This window comes from Lemur catta, chromosome 6 (assembly GCF_020740605.2).
Source record: "Lemur catta isolate mLemCat1 chromosome 6, mLemCat1.pri, whole genome shotgun sequence".
Lineage (NCBI taxonomy): Eukaryota > Metazoa > Chordata > Mammalia > Primates > Lemuridae > Lemur > Lemur catta.
In genome coordinates this window covers 3,466,703-3,477,533 of record NC_059133.1, presented here as the reverse complement: position 1 = coordinate 3,477,533, position 10,831 = coordinate 3,466,703, and the positions used below count along the sequence as shown (strand labels likewise).

At 51.3% G+C, this 10,831-nt stretch overlaps 1 long non-coding RNA gene across 1 annotated transcript; it reads left to right on the top strand.

Annotated features, from left to right (window-relative positions):
- Positions 1–6,440: 6,440 nt before the first annotated feature.
- Positions 6,441–10,005, top strand: LOC123639215. Its single transcript, XR_006735664.1, has 2 exons — positions 6,441–6,995; positions 8,573–10,005. It is a non-coding gene; the product is annotated as an uncharacterized LOC123639215 (long non-coding RNA).
- The last annotated feature ends 826 nt before the right edge of the window (positions 10,006–10,831 follow it).

Genomic DNA, 10,831 nt, shown 5'->3' with positions numbered 1-10,831 from the left:
ACACCAAAATTTGCTCCATAAAATAGCAAAAGTATTGGTTTTCTTCTTTAGTATTTTTCTTTTGTGGCAATTAAATAGTCTCTTGTAGTGATAAATTTAGTTCAAACATTTCTTCACTTTTTGTAGAAAGGGCATATATGAAAAATCTGACCTTAACCTTGAAGTTAACCATATCTAAAAACTAGGATACTTAGATATACTCGGGAAAATGAAACTGTCTTTATATGTAAATTAAATTACTCACCTGTGTTGTGTGAAATCATATTTGATTTAAAAAAATAAAATGGAAGTACTTTAATAAATAAGACCAGTGTGGTCAAATTTCAAACCACTTGTAACTGACAACACCCCCCCCCCAAATCCCACATTCAGCCTGAATTCTTTGTACAGGCAGCTTAATTTTGTTGCAATTATTTTAAAGAAGTAAGCTGTGAAGTCTTGATTTTAATAAAAAGTTACTGCAGTCTCTTGGCGATTTAGCAATGAACAGTTTGAGGTCCAAATCAGTTTTTTTCTCCTCTCTTGTTTTTTTCTTTATTCTAGAAGGATTATAATTTACCTCGCCCGCTGAAGACCTGTACAATAAAATGCTATGAAAAAGGCACAGTGCAAACGAAATTTTTAAAAAATAAAAATTACCTTTCATAAGATTTCATTTTTGAAATTATAGAATTGAGTGACTAAAATCAATTCAGTGCCCACTTATCTTTGAAAGGTAATTTTTATTTTTTAAAAATTTAATTTGTACTGTGCCTTTTTCATTCCTCATTTAAAGTCAAGAATCTAGCTTTGGCATTTGATATGTACATATATAATCAGAGATATTGCCCTATCATCCTTAATTCATATTTTCTGATTTGTTTTGTTACTACTTTGAATTGGAAAATATTAATTGTAATTCCTCATCTATAAGGGCACATTTTTCATATAGTATGTATATATTATACACAATATATTCATGTTCATATATTAATATGATTGAACATATATTTATCATAGACTTCTAGTTTTATGCTCCCCTTTTAACTGAAAAATAGTAACCCCTTAAGAATGTTTTTAGACTTTGTTAGACTTCTTTGGAGATACATACGCAGGCAACACATCCTGAAAAGTGAATGTGTGGACTTCCAAAGTGGGTAAAAGATGATAAACAGCATGCTCAAGGAAGGTTTCTACCCAGACGTGACCTCATGGATGTAGAGTTAGCACCATCAGCTACAAGAGAGCACGGGCCATGCTGTTGATCACCGTCAGCTGCAAGCACACTTTCAATTTTTTTCTGTTTTTGAAAAAGAAAAGGTATAAAAATGGTGTCTGTGTGCTGGGTTTTTGTTTTAGTTTTTGTTTGAGGGCAGTGCACTAATGCAACGTCCAGCATTTACTTTTGTCCTCAAACATGCTTGTCCTACAGCCAGAGTTTCATTATTGTTGCTAGTAAACCAATGCTAAGTTTGACATAAAACTGAGTGAAAGAAAGCAACAGATTTTAGCTTCATTGTATCTGGATGTATCTGGAAGGAAAGAATCCTCTCTGTGGATGCTTGCTCACATTTCTGTACCCAGCCTGAGACCCTATCGACTCTGGTTATCTTTTGTTGTTTTATTTCTATGAAAAGTATAAACATATATATATACACACACATGTATACCCAAGGTAACATATAAAGGTAATATACAAGGTAACATATAAAAGCTAATAGGCTTTGTGCATAAATAATTGGGAGTGGAAATGAACCCATCGTAAAGTAGTACAAGTTATTACAAAATAGGCATATCAAAATGGAGTCTCAAACTTGCAAACTACTTTGAGACAAAGGCAAAAGAAAAAAAAAATCATAAGCCTGGTTTGCCTTTATACAGAGTCCCCAAAGCTGCTAAGCAGCTCCTCAAAAGGCACATTGTCCAGGACGATCGAAGTGGCATCTTACCCAGGAGCCGCCGCAAACTTGCAATCTCAAGTTTATTGGTCTGCTTAAAAACATCATTATTCTTGGATGTGCAAGTTGAATGTTCAAAACCTAAGTGAAAATGCAGTTTTTCACTTACATTGGTCCTACATGCTTTAATTAGATTAAATGCATCTGCTTACTAAGTCCTCGTAAGGCTTTGGATATTGAAAATTTTATACTATCAAACGTCGATATGTGGAGAAAAGGGAAACTAAACTGAAGCACCGCACAGCCCTCCGAGACTGGACCGTGGGCCAGAGGCTGGCGGAGAAAGCAATGCAACAGGAAGTTGCCGGCTGCATTTCCATTAGGCAGATCTGGGGGGAAATCAGGAGAAAATAACTGTATAAGGCTGACACTGTAAACATCCCAGCACAGCAACAGCCTTCCTAGGATTTATTTTCAAACATCTGACCTCAGGCACGGTTGTGGCCCACAGGCAAAAAGCAAGTTTTTCTTCCAGGAAACTTGTTCATCATAATGCTCATCAACAATGTAAATTTTCTAGGTTTCCTTGTTGATAATTTGAACTTACTTTTTAAAAAAATATTATTTACATTGTATAACATAAAATGATTGCAAACAGGCAAAAACAAAACCAAAAAAAATCCAACCTGAATAATACCCCATGGAATTATCTGAGTGCTATTATTTTCCCTGAATAAAGCAGAATTTGATTTCTGAATTTGCAACCAAATCATATGTCAATCCTTGCCAAGTACAGGGGGTATTTTTAAAAAAGAGTATGTGTTCTTGAACATTGTTCTGACTTACCCAATTTCTTGTTTTACCAAATAAAAATTGGAAGGGGGGGAAGCATTAAATTAACTTATTACTGTGTGAAAGCAAGAAAAAAAATCAGCTAATAAAAAGAAGAAGGTTAGCAAGCTGGTATGATTATACAATGATTTCAGGTGAAAATTACAAAGCTAATATCCTGGCATTTAGTCACTGCCTTTAGTAATGATACAGTTGTCAAATTTGTATTTGTGCCAATGGAACAAAAGTTGTAATGGCATAATAGAAGATAATCTCTTTTTCTTTGTGGCTTTTTTAATTCAGTGTTTTAATCCACCCATTTAATCACAAAACATATATCAAATTAGTTATAATATTTATAGTGTTTAGGAAAGTGATTATAAATAGATTATAGTGTGGTTCTTGGATGCAGTCTTTTTTTTTTTTTCTTGAATGTATCTTAAAGGTATGCAGCATTTCTAGAGTTTGCACTTGAGAACAGTTTTATGTGAGGATAGTAACCACATATTTATGTTCAGAATCTCCATTTGGTTGTTACCAAGCTAACTCATTATTTTGGAAAAACAAAATTTGGTATTAAAAGGGCCTGGTGCTTATGATGCTTAGACCTCTACATTCAGCCCAGTTTCTAAAGCAGTTTTGTTCTTCTGGAGTCTCTAAACTTGCTAAACCGCAAAATATCTTTAATATGTTTTTTAAAGTAATTGAACCATACAGTCAAGATGGGGTAGAAGGGGGCTTTATAATGGCAGTTAGTGGTTGAGTTCTTCCTTGCTGTGGACAGAGTAGGACGGGTTGACAGACGGATCTGTGGGACTTCGGGGACTGCCCGCCACACACTCATCTTGTGGGAATGTGTTCTCTTACCCCAAACTTCCTAGTTTGGGCTGAAAATTTTAATAGTGAAGAAAATTACAAAGGACCGTGCTAGACAAGATTGGTTCCTCCTGCCATATTGCTAGGAAGTGGGCACGGCATTCCCGAGTCTCGGGCTGCTGAGAGAGCTATGCCCTTGTCAGAGGAAGAAGAGAGTTCCCGGGCTTCCAGCTTTGCGCCTGCAGCCCTTGAGGCTGGGCTGGGGGGTGGCCATACTCTGGAAAAGAATGAAACCCACCTAATTGTGAGGTTACTGTGAGTTGCAGGCAGCTGTGGAAAGTGAAAGTTGGTCAGGATTCCAATGAAAAGATTAACTGGGGAAAACATTTCTACTCCATTTTCTAAAACTGAGTTTTCTAATAGGAAAAAAAAAAGCTATTGCTAGAAAGAAGAGGCTACAGTAAGATTTCAATCCCCTCCCTCAAAATTTAGGAAGGTTTCTTAATATATCCTGGGTTTTTCCCTCCCTCTCCCAAATTGTGTATGTCATGGGTGGTGGCAGTGATGTGGGGGGGGGGTCCAGCACAATTCAAAGTGGGGTCTAGGAAGCCTTGGAAGGCAGGTCCGTGGGCAGCCGAGGCCCTGGCAGAGCTGTCCCAGCCCAGCCTTGCCCAGTGTGACCCGTTCCCCCCTCCTGGGCAGTCCAATCCAACGCAAAATGAAGTTTCCTGGGAAGCAGGGCACACGAGGAACTTTTGAATTTACCAATGGCATAAAAAGTATATATATTTTTATGACAACGGGCAAGTTTCAATTGGTTGGCAGAAATGGCGAGATGTGACGTCAAGGGACACTGGTTAGAATGCCAAGGCCGGCAGCGGGGGTAGGGGGGTGGGGAGAAACAGGCACAGAGAGACATTGGGATGGGACCCAGGAGGCCTTGTTTCTCTCCGGCCCTGGCCGTCAACGGGCTGTCGCAGGCTTCTGGGGACAGTCAGGTCCATGTGGCTTTGAGCCAGGGCGTGCTCAGGCAGGGGGAGGGGGTCTGAGAATACTGCCCCTGTGTCCGCGTGCGTCCCTGAGAGTTGGAGGCCCAGGCTGGCCCCTCTGCGGTTTGGAAATCACTCAGGCGCCCCTGCGGAGCAGGCGGGAAAAGGCGCTGCGGCCTCCTTGGCATTCTAACCAGTGTCCGGACCCTGGAGCCCGGCCGGTCCTGACCCCCAGCAGAGGCCCAGGAAGGAACCCTGTGGCCTAGGGCCAGCAGCGTCGCCATCGGGCTCCGAGAGAGCAAAGCTGCGGCCTTGAACTTCTCCCCGCAGCTCCCGCGCTCTGAGTCGGGGAAGCAGGAAGTTGTTTCCACGGGGAAGGAAGAGAGCAAGCTCGGAGCTGGGCAGCCGCTCCGGGCACCGTGCCCCAGCCCATCCCACGCCTCCGCGGGCGCCGTGAGCGCCCCCCCGACTCCGCCAGACACCTTGCGCGCCTCCCTTACATCTCCAGGCACTGTCCGCTGCCCCCGTGTGCCCGGCCCTGCCCCCCACCCCGCTGGGCATCGCGCCCCTTGCTCCGCCGGTATCCAGGAAGCCCCGCGGGGTCGCCCGTGCGAGCGCTCCGCCCTGGGAGAAGCCCGCTGCCACCGTCGGCCCGAGCGCTGTCCCGGGGCCTCGTCTAGAGCTCCGCGGCGCACACTGGCACCCGCGGGGGCGAGCCCGGCGACCCTGGCCGCTGTCCATGGCGCGCCCGGGACTGCGGGCTAGAGGCTGCGGGCAGGCCAGGAACCGTCGGTCGGCCCGGGGTCCCCGAGCCCGGCCCGAGCGTGCGCGCGCCCCGCTGCCCGCAATCATGGCAGCCGGCGCCTCGGAGCGCAGCCGCCAAGCGCGCTCCAGCAGCCGCCTCGGTGCCAAGGCGGCGGGAACGGGCCGGGGCCTCGCGCCTGGCCGCTCCCCACAGTCGCTAGGGCCCCGGGGCGCGAAGCGGAGGGCCGGTGGGTCCCCGAGGCGCGGTGCCCCTGCCCGGCGAGGGCCAGCAGGCGGGCGGGGCCGCGGGGCGGGGGCGCGCTGGTGGGGAGCGCCCGGGGCGGCGTGCCCGCGGGGACGCGCACGCGGGGCTGCGGGGCGAGGCGCGGGGGCCCGGGCGGCGAATCCGCTGCTCGCGCCGCCCGCCCCGCCCGCGCGCGCCGTCCGGGGTGGGGGGTGCCCAGGAGGGGCGGCGCCCGGTCCTCACCCGCAGCGGGCACGGCGGGGGCCGCGGGCGGCCTCGTTGGCATTCCGGGCGCGGCCGTAGCCCTGACCTCCCCGCGGAACAGGGGTGCCCGGGCGTGGGGGCACGGCCGCCGCCCTCGGGCGGTCTCTTGGGGCCGCGGGGCCCGCGGGCGCCTCGCTTCTCCGGTCCCCTCCTCCCTGGGTCCCCCGTACCCCCTCCCCCGCTCCGATCCGGCGGCGAAGGGGTGGGCAGGGAAACGCGCTCTCTGGGACAGGTGCCAACTCCGAGACAAAAGACATAAAATAGGCGGCAACGGGGGAAGCGCGGCCGGCGCGCTCGGGCGGGGACGGCGGCGCCGCGGGGGCCGCATCCTCGGTGTCGACCCGGGAAAGTTTGGGAAGTCGCCGCGGCGGCTTCGCAGTGGCGGGGGACGCGCGGCCCGGGTCGCCCTCCGCGCCGTGCTCGCCCTCTCTGCGCCTCTGCTGAATAATTCATGGCGCGGCCGCCGGCCATTAGCATGCACCGGGCGCGCGGCGCGTCTGTGCCAAGCCGCCGCCGCATTCGGCGCCCGGGCAGCGCCAGACGAGCGGCGGCCGGGCCCACGCTGTCCCCGCGCCTGCCTGCCCGGCGGCGCCCATTGTGCTCCGGGCCCGCGCCGCCGTGCTGTCCCCAAGCCCGCCTGCAGCCCGCCGCCCGCCCGACGGCCGGGCTCTGCAAGTTCGGGCCCGCGTCGCCCGCCCGCCCAGCGGCCCCGGAATGCAAGTGAACTTGGAGAAAGTCGCGGGGCACGCCGGCCGGCCCTCCGCAGCAGGGCGTAGGCGCTCCTGGGCCAGCGCGCTTTCGTTTTCTTCTGGGACAAAGGTCCCTCACCGCTTTGGTCGCGGACGCAGTGACCGGGTCCCGCGGGCCACTCTTCAGCGCAGGCCGGTGGCTAAATACAGTGAAGCCGGAGCCCGAAGGAAAGCCGCAGCGCGGCTCGGGGCCGAGGAGATGGGCCCTGGGCCGTGCGCTTCGCCGGTGTCCGCCCGGAACCGTCCCACCCTGCCAAGAGTTGCGGGAGCTGGCACCGCTCTGCTCTCCGCCGCTTCGACGCGGGAAAGAGGGAAGCGTTTGGAACCCAGGACTCAGACCCGCGGCCGCGGGCCTGTGCAGCCGAGGCAGCGTTAGCGCAGCGCAGGCTGCAGTCAGGCGCGGTCCTCGGGCAAGGGCAGGGCTGTTGACCTGTGTGCCCCAGGTCACGATCGGATCGAGTTCAAGGCGATCCTGAGGACGGTGAGTGCATGTCTCACTTTCACTACTTAGTATTTAAATATTAATGAAGGGACTTCCAAGAGGGGCTCCCCTTTAGGGCAGGCCTTCCATAGACTAGGGAACGCACGTTGCTTTTGAACCTGAAAGCCGCACCAGCTTGCAAGAACTCCACGGTCTTCATTCATCTGCATCTTGGAATTTGTGAAATGCAGCTTCTACTTTCAGGTGTGCAGGTTATTTGCCAGGGAGAATTTTGTGGAACACATAAAATAAGGTTAGCAGGCATCTTAAACACAACGGGAAGAAAAGAAAAAACATCTGTTTTTCAGTTAAATCTGTTTGGGAAGGTTATTTAAAACTACAACAGTTTCTGGGAAAATTGAAAATTTTCATTTACTTTCTAAACTCACACTACTTCTTATTTTTTTCTGCTGGTCAGACATTTAGGGAGAGCTGATTTAGAGGGGGACCTTGGTCCGGCATTGGTGGCATTTGGACCAGTTGAGTGAAAGGCCCTTGTGTGGAAGCTGCTGTTTATAGTGGCATAAAATGAAAAACAACTCATAACTTTTCATAATAAATGCCCCTTTATAGGTGGCTCACACACAGGCTCTGCCAGTGGCCCTGGGGAGTTTGTGGGGAGTGAGAAAGGGGTGAAGGAATGCTCGTTGGCCGTAATTACAGGGTTTTAATGTAACACTGAAATTAATTTCTCCGAAGTCGTATTTCAAAAGGCAAGGCAAGCTAGCAATAGCTTCATTTTATTTTATTTTTTGGTTCTAGCTATTTGAGATTTTTTTTTAAATGTGTGTTGTACGTATGTGTACCTATCCTGGGTTAAAATGAAACCCGTGGCTGCAGGGGATTCAGCCTGCTTTTTAATTGACTGTGCTACAGGTGCGATTTCCCCTCTGCTCTTCCCCCACTTACTGATGTGGTTTGGATAACCTTGCTGGGTGCTTTTGCCACAAAATAATGGGGTGAGGGGGCTTGTTTCTGTAACACCCCGGAGTCGTGAGCTGGCACTGGGAGCCTGTGTTTCCGGGAACGTGGACTGAGGCCTGAGTAGTCCAGGCTTGCCTCGTGCCTCCTCCTCCCTGGCTCACTGGTCCCCCCGATTCGGGGGAAGAACCTCAAGGAATGGGGAGATCCTCTCAGTGGGGTCTGGCCAGCCAGGGCCAGAGGCTGAAAGTTTGCTTCAGTGCTTGGAAGAACTAACCCTGGCCATCTTTTGGCTTGGCGGCTTTCCCCTGTTCTCCCCTGGCCCTGATGTGAGTTTTTATTTACGACTTTATCAGAGGCAGTTAGTGGACATGAAACCTGGGGTGGGACATTGGGGGCATTCTTGGAATCGGGCGCAGCTGCAGAAGGCATGCTGCTGCAGCTGGGAGCTGCCGCTTGGCGTGGCATTGGCGGTGACGAGGATAGTGAAGCTCAAGTCCCGTCGGGGCCTGATCTGCAAAATGCCGGGGATGGTCCCCCTAGTCCACAGGACGCTGGCAGCATAGCACTTGATGGGCAGGAACCGTGCGGCGTTCTGCTGAGGCTGGCGGCCATGCCCCAGGATTAAAACAGACCCCACGTCTCCTCCTCTACAGGCCAACAGGCTGGATGCGGCCGGCAGAGGAAGGCCCGAGCGTCGGAGGTGGCAGTCCTCAGGGCTGCTTAGCGAGGGCTACTATTTGCCAAGCTCCAGAGTCCCATCTCCTGCCACAGAGTGTGCCTCTGGTCCATGAAATGGGACGGGGTCGAGATTCTACAGCAAACAGTGGAGCCCTGAGGACGGAGGCCCTGCCTGGCCCCGGCAAGGCCCTGTCCTGCCTTTGTCCACGTTCCTTAGAGCCAGCTCAGTTCAGATGGAAACTCAGGCTCCCACAGGGGGCTTCTTACCATGTTGGAATAGCCCATCCCAGCAAAATTTGTTTTTGAGGGCACACACACAAAAGAAGAGGCTTTGAAAATGAAACTGGCGCTTGTTAGTTTTTTCCCACTTCTGGATTTAATATAAAGAGTGTGGTAAGCAGGGGGCCAGGGTCACATGGACGGTGGTGTGGGCTGGTGGGAGGACGGGCTCTGGTTTTTCTGTTTTTGTTTTAGACCAGGGCCAACCTCAGGATGGCCCTCGGCTTGTGCTAGGGCCTCGCCATGTCCCAGACCCTCCTGGGTAAGGGGTCTCCAGGTGCTAGTGGGGGCTGGCTGGGCTCGGCTTGGAGCAGTCTGTGGCAGTGGGACTGGCCCCTCCCCTGTGGCCAGGTCTCATGCCTGCCGCTCGAACAGGTGCAGGCCAGCAGTTTGCTTTGCTCAGCAGGAACAGCGTGGTGCTTTGCAGCAGGGTTACTTTTCATGTGTGGTTTGCACCTGGCCAGAGCAGACTCTGTGTAAACCTGTCTCACTCGCTCCCAACCCCTGAAGGGCTCTGGGGCCTGTCCCACCACAGTGTGGATGAGGCCTGATGGGAAGGCAGATTTTGTGGCCCAGGGAAGGGTGGGAAGGGTTTGCCCATCCAGATGGACACCCTGCCTGGGCGGGTGCTCTCTTGTGTCCAGGGGAACCTCCTGCAAGGCAGATACATGCCTCTACTGAGGGACAATGTTTAGCGAGGGAGGGGGCCCTTTCAGGCCAGGCAAGAAACATCTTAAAACCACCGTGCTTCATTTGTGTGTTGTTGCTGGGTTTGGAGGATATTTGCATATTTGGGAAGAAAGGGAAAATACTTCTGCAGAAATCTCAGTAAGCTAGAGTGTCCTAGCTTATGTCAGGGCTTCAATCTTTCCCTGCCCCTGGCTCACTTGGCCACCCTGGGCAAGCCACATCACCTCTCTGAGCCTGGACCCTGAGCTCTAAAGCAGGAGGAGTAATACCAACCTCAGAGGATTCAGACGACATTATTTCCATGAAGCACGGTTCCTTGCACGTGGTCATTGGGAGGCCATGAATGGCTACATCATTGTTGTCGTAAATGACAATTGCTATTTTTGTGGCCAATCATTATTATTTATTATTACAATTATATACAATTATTATTGTGTTACTTAGTATCATTTTACATATTATGTTATATTCTAAGCAACAGAGAATCCAGTTTTGGTTTCACCAGAAGAGGCACCGAGAAGCTTACTTTCCCTGCCCCACAGGTGGCAGCAAAAGTGGACCTCGATGGCATTGGCAAGGTAGACCGGTGAGGCTTTGCAGAGCCGGAGCTTTCCTTGTCACAGGGGCTCAGCGTGCATGTGACCACCCAGAGGGTCTTGCACTTCACGTTGGGTGCATGAGATGAGACCAGGGTCCCCTTGGGGATGTGGGAAGCGCTGATGGTGAAGGTGCCCCTTCTCGGGGGCAGGATGGGAAGCACACCTGCGTGCTGGCCCCGGGGTCTCACCTTTGCTCCCCCTCTTCAGGGCTGGGGAAAGACAAGGGCAGGAGATCCTGGTGCTGGCTCCAGAATGGCCACACCAGCCGCCAGCGTCCCTGCTGGACATGCAGGTAGAGATTCAGTAGGAAGGTTTTGCCCTCTCTGACCAGCCAGTTGTTCTTTGGCCTGGTCCGAAAGTCTATTTACCAAAACACTTGCTGTGGAGGATTTTATCTCCTAGACGCTCGTTCAGGGTGACCCAGCAAGATTGCCCTTTCTCAAAACGTCTTTTCGGAACAAGAACGGACCCTAAATGGCATCAGTTGTGTTTCTCTGATGTTACAGAGCCGAGGAGGGAGAAAAAGCAACAATTGTCTCCAAGCAGAGACAATGGATCTTTTATATGGAGTATTTATTTTCAGGGCTGACCAGTGTTGTGTTGGCTGGGACAGTCCGCGGAGCTGGAGCGTGGGTATCGCAGGCCCCGAACATGCAGTCGGGGACA